Source organism: Narcine bancroftii, chromosome 3, assembly GCF_036971445.1.
Source record: "Narcine bancroftii isolate sNarBan1 chromosome 3, sNarBan1.hap1, whole genome shotgun sequence".
Lineage (NCBI taxonomy): Eukaryota > Metazoa > Chordata > Chondrichthyes > Torpediniformes > Narcinidae > Narcine > Narcine bancroftii.
In genome coordinates, this window is record NC_091471.1 from 109,339,161 (window position 1) to 109,345,160 (window position 6,000).

A 6,000-nucleotide genomic window follows, 5' to 3' on the forward strand; every position below is an offset into this window, starting at 1 on the left:
AGATGTCAAGGGTCTCTATAGAAAAATGAACCTGGAAATAGGAATCGGCCCCAACAATGTTTTTACCAAATTGTAGTGATTTAGAGACGCTGATTCAAAAGGGAAATGCAAAGAAATTTACTTCAGCAATATATCTCTTACTTCAAATGGGAACCCCCAAGCAGGGAGCTCACATCCAGGCAGGGATGGGAATCAGATTTAAATGTAAGAATTGACAAACAAATCTGGTCTGAATTATGTCGGGAGAGAATGACTAATATGATCAAGGCAAGACATCAATTAGTACCATATAATTTTTTGCGTCAATTGTCTCTCAAACCACAAAAATTAAACAAATTAAATTCAAACCTTTCAGATTGATGTTGTAGATGTGGTGAGGAGGTAGGAACTTTTTTTACATTCGACCTGGTCGTGCTCTAACGTAAGAACTTTTTGGGTAGTTTTTGGGATTTAAAAAAAAACGCAGATTACAGGAATTCAATTTCCACGAAACCCAAAATTATTTTTATTAGGGAACATTACAGGGATAAGACCCAAACTGAAATTGTCCAAGTATCAAATAGAATTTGTTACAATTGCACTGGCAGTGACCAGAAAATGTAGAGCTGTGGTATGGAAGTCTGACCCACATCTAGGTATGGCACGTCGGAACACAGAGATATAGAGTTGTATTCCCCTGGAGAAAATTACCTACAACTTACAAAATAAGTATGATATATTTTTTCCAAATGTGGCAACCATATTTATAAAATTCATGCATAAATCATTAGATGAGTTCTTCCCTAACTTCGAGACCAGCGTTGATCTTCTTCAAAGAAAATTAAGTAGAATTTGTGATCTGTGGAATGTGTGTGGCTTTTCAGCAATCCAATCGGTTTTCTCTTTTTCTTAATTGCTGTCTTCTTAGCTTCTTTCTTTAGGGACTTTTTAGGGGTGTCGGGGTTGGGAGGATTGGGTTAATACCATCATGAAGTAAATATTGGATATACTTTTGTACTTGTATTTTTAATTCTGTAATTGACTTCATGTTTGGTTAAAAGAATTTCAATTAAAAAATATTTTAAAAAGGTGAGCTACCCTCCAATCCTCTGGCACCACATCCGTGGCTAAGGACATTTTAAATATTTCTGCCAGTGCCCCTGTAATTTCTACACCAGCCTCCCTCATGGTCTGAGGGAATATCTTCTCTGGCCCTGGGGATTTATCCACCCTTATTTGCTTTATGACAGCAAGCACTTTCTCTGTAGGTTCCATGACCACCACTGCTTGTTTGCCTTTCATTCCACAACTGTGACCTTTTCCTGAGTGAATACTGATGAAATATAACCATCTAAGACCTCTCCCATCTCTTTTGCCTCCATTCAAAGCCAACCACTCTGATCTACAAGTGGACCAATTTTGTCCCTTACTGCTCTTAATATACCTTTGGATTTGCCTTCACATTGTCTGTCAAAGCAACCTCATGTCTTTTTTTAGCTTTCCTGATTTCTTTATTGAGGTTTTTCTTGCATTTTTTATACTCCTCAAGTACCTCATTTGCTCCATGTTGCCTATACCTGTTATACAGCTCTCTTCTGAACCAGATCCTCAATATCCCTCAAAAACCCAGGTTCCCTATTGTGAAAGAGTATTTTGAGGTGGTTTGGGAGGAATTGCTAGAGCAGGTTGCACACACACATTTCAAAACAGAATATTTGCAGGACTTTTGCAGGGTGCTTTTTGCATAAAGAGCAACAAAGTTGCAGAATACAGCTGGCCTGGGAGAGCATGTGATCTTTGCAGGCAGACTCAGAATAATTTTACTCTCAGGGAGAGTATGAAACAGAGAGAGGAATCACAGAAATCAGTTCCAGAGGGACAAGGTGGAAAACTTTGGAAGGCTGCCTGGTCAAAGGAGAAGACTGGCGATCTGAAAGGTGACCTGAAAGAAAGAGGATCATCTGAAGAACCCTGAAGGGGGCAAGTTTCGTCAGCAAGACTGATTGAGAAGGAATCAGTTGTGGATGTCCTGGAAAAGAAATCTCTGAAAACCAGCAAGAACCCTCCTGAGTGGTAACCATTTACCTGTTAAACACACCAAAGCATGGTGAACTTTGTTAATGATAACTTCTGTGCACAGTACAAGAATTCCTTGCAACCAGTGAGATTGGACTGTGATCCAAAGAACTTTTCTAATCATAAATATACATTACACACACCTGTGCTTAGTATTAGAGGGGGGGGGGGTGATTAAGTAAATTAGATAGGTTAAGTAAGTAGGTTAAGTAGTAAGTTAAAGTTTAATTCTGTTTTCTTGTTCAAATATAATTAAAAACTACTTTTGTTTAAGTAACCCTGTGTTGTGGTGCATATCTGTTGCTGCTGGTTTTGGGGGTCCTCTGGACTCTGTAACACTATACCTGTTAACCTTGCCTTTGATCCTGACCAGAACATACAAACTTTGTACTCTCAAAATTTCACCTTTGAAGGTCCTCCACTTACTTCCCATATCTTTGCCCGAAAACAACTTATCCCAATCCACGCATTCTAGATCCTTTCTCATTTCCTTAAAATTGGCCTTTCTTCCATTTAGAATCTCAACCCAAGGACCAGACTTATCCTTTTTCATAATTAATTTGAAACTAATGGCATTATGATCATTGGACCCAAAATGTTCCCCTACACAGTTTTGCGTAGATCATTAGCCTTTCACTAACCTTTGCACAACATGTGTGGCCTGGAGGAATCAGTCATTAAAAGGCAACAAAGGCCATGCTCATACAATCTCTTCCTCTTTATTTGCAACTATCCAACAGATTTAAGGTATGTTGCTCACCAATTGCAACCAAACTTTATACAGTTCATATAGAAATATTAGCATCCTAGTTCAGACAGTGGAATAGCCACAATTATTTTGTAACCACAATATGGCAAGTGGAACTGTAGTTCACATGTAATAAAGTCACAGTAGCAGATCATCAAAAGGGTTGAGTTTAGGCACGAAATTCAGTATGGTGAAAATGAAAGCTATTAACACCAAAGTTAATAGATGTCACCAACGGATTCTGAAAGGTTAACATAATGATGTCCGGTAGCCTTGTCTGCTTCAGTCTTCTCAATCCATGCATTCTTGATCCCTTCTCATTTCCTCAAAATTGGCCTCATCAATTTAGAACCTCAATCCAAGGCCAAGACCTATCCTTTCCATGATCAACTTAAAACTAATGACATTATGATCACTGGACCCAAAACATTCCCCTACACAGTTTTGTCAACTCTCCTATATCATTCCCTCCATAGTTTTGTCACCTGTCCCGTCTTGTTACCTAATTGGAGATTTGGTATTGCATCCCTCTCTCAATGGTACCAATGGTATAATAATTTAGAGAACTTTTCTGAACACATTTGACAAACTCCAATCTGTACATCTTTTTTACAGTATTGGAGTCCCAGTCAATATGTGGAATATGAAAATCCCCTACTATCACAACTTTATGTTTCCTGCAGTTATCTACTATCTCTCTACAGATTTGCTCCTCCAATTCTCACTGACTATTGGCAGTCTGTAATACAATCCCATAAATGTGGCCATACCCTCCCTGTTCCTCAGATCCATCCATCTAGCCTCAGTAGACAAGCCCTCTAGTCCTGTTTGAGCACAGCTGTAATATTTTCCCTGACTAGTACTGCCACTCCTCCCCTTTCATATTTTGCTCCAATTTCAAGAGATATTATTACTTGCAATATACAAATGTGCTGGTAGGTATCCATAGAGAGTAAAGGGTGACCAACATTTTGGGCCTGAATATATTACTTGGTGTGTTAGCAATGACTAAATGATTAAAAATGAATTATTTCTGTTGCTCATTTAGGCCCCAGGCTCTAAAGTGTTTCAGGTACTTGGCAAATAATTTGCTGCTGAAAATTCTCTTAATGTCAGTGGACGGTTTCACACATTAAATTATTCAGCAAAATCCACAGAAAACAAGGATCAATCTCAATTTTGAACTGGTGTCTTACAGCCCAAATGGGACAAGAATCGCAGGACCCCTGCCTGCTACCTGCCAACAATACATCAAATGTATTCAATAGTCTACTGCTGCCATTCTACCACCATTTCCTAAAAGTGTTCATTGTGTGCTCAATTGTGAACAGAGTTTAAACTGGATTTTAACTGAGTTCTCACTTTTCTATCAAATCCTTTTGTGCCCCTGCCCCTACTTCTACCAATCTCTCCACATTTTGGCTAATATCATATCACTTCCTTCCATTCTTTATGCTTTAGTCTCAATGAATGGTTCTGGCCAGAAATATTGACTGTTTCTCTTCAAGGATATTTCCTGAATCCTTGACCCCCTCCTGCTTTATTCACTCAGATTCCAGCATCTACAGTTATGGTTTCACCAGTATCACTTTTGTCCTTTGTACAAGCTAATGACTCCTGATTACAAGTAAAAACATTGTTGGAGAAACTCACTAGGCCAAACAGGGTACTTTATGTAACAAAGATAAAGGTACATAACCAAGGTTTCGTGTTTGTGATCTTCGTCAAAGTATGACAAAATAGTGTGGGGGAGGGGCAGGGGGAGTAGCATGGTCCGTAGCACGGTCCCACAGGCAGGAGGTGAGGGGAACACCAGGGAGGGAGGGAACACCAGCAAGCAGGGAGAGGAAGAAAGATGTGAATGGAGATGGAAGGGGCAGAGAGCTGGAGGAAAGAAGGCAGAGGGAATGGGAAGAGAGAGAGAGACAGGGAATAGGCTAGCAGAAACTTGATAAAAACTTCATTTTTGTAGATGGATGTCAACTCATCCAAAAGCACCTGGAGCACAAGCACCTGCATCTGTATGTGTGCTAGAAGCACATGGTGGTCAAAAAGAATGAAACCTAGTTAAACAAATTGCAATATCAAAGGCACACAGAAAAGTGAAATCAAAAAAATTACAGGCCTTTACAATGGCCCTTTAAAGGAGTCGATGGTAGTTTTATTTAAAATCCCGCAACCATGGGGTTTGCGTCCAAGATGGTGGTGCCCAAGATGGCTGTGGACTGCTGGAGACTGGCTCAAAACTGGCTGAAGGGGTACCAGGTATTGGAACCAGGATGTGAGAGGGTGCTGAGGGAGCTGAAAGGTTCCTAATCGTATTGAAGGTTTGGATCTGAAGCTTGGGTTGTCAATAGTTTGGATTGGATTTTGTGTGGCTGCAGAGCGCTGGAGATGAGTCTACAGTCACTCAAAAATCTCTTTCGCTCTTCTTTCTCTGTCTGCGAGAGGCGTTTCAGGCAATTACTGCAAATGGCAAATCTGTCTGCCTTACAGTAGCCAAAGGCAATTTTGTGTAATATTTTTATTTCATGACAATAAAGTGAATCTTGAATCTCAAGGGCTTGTAGAAGAAAAATAATGGAGGCACTGCTGGAGCTGCTGTAACAGCTGCACTGCTGCTGGTGCAGTCCCGAGAGAGCATAGAGTAGAGACGCAGTACTGCTCCAAAGGTTTCAAACGCCCAGTCTAAATGCCTATAGCTCAGGACTGCCTTTAAACAGCTTATTAAAGGAGCCAACCACAGCACCTGTGCTCGGTAGTGTTCACAGAAGTTGCAGACTCTGGGGAGCAGCAGATCCACGCAGGCTGCAGGTGACTTGCAGTTGGAGGACCATATGGGCATGAACTGCTGGAGTCTGGCTTATGGGAGGCAGGTATCAGAGATGAGATTTGAGCATGTGCTGGTGACAAGAAGGGGTCCCAACAGGCCTCTGGCTTCCTGATCATGTTAAGAGTAGGGGTCCCAAAGTGGTCGATATTGACCCCCAGGGGTCAATGGGACCATCCAAAGGGTCGATAAATGCCAGGAGGTCAAAATGGGCTGATAACATGGCGGCAGGGTGGGGGGGTTGGGGGATCATTTTAGTAGTGCCTATTGCAGCATCGGCCAAGCTCTCGCGAGAGCGGAGCTTAGTAGCTGCCATGTTGTATTTTGCTTTGGCCTATTCTGTAGTTGGGAGGAAAGAGGAGGATGG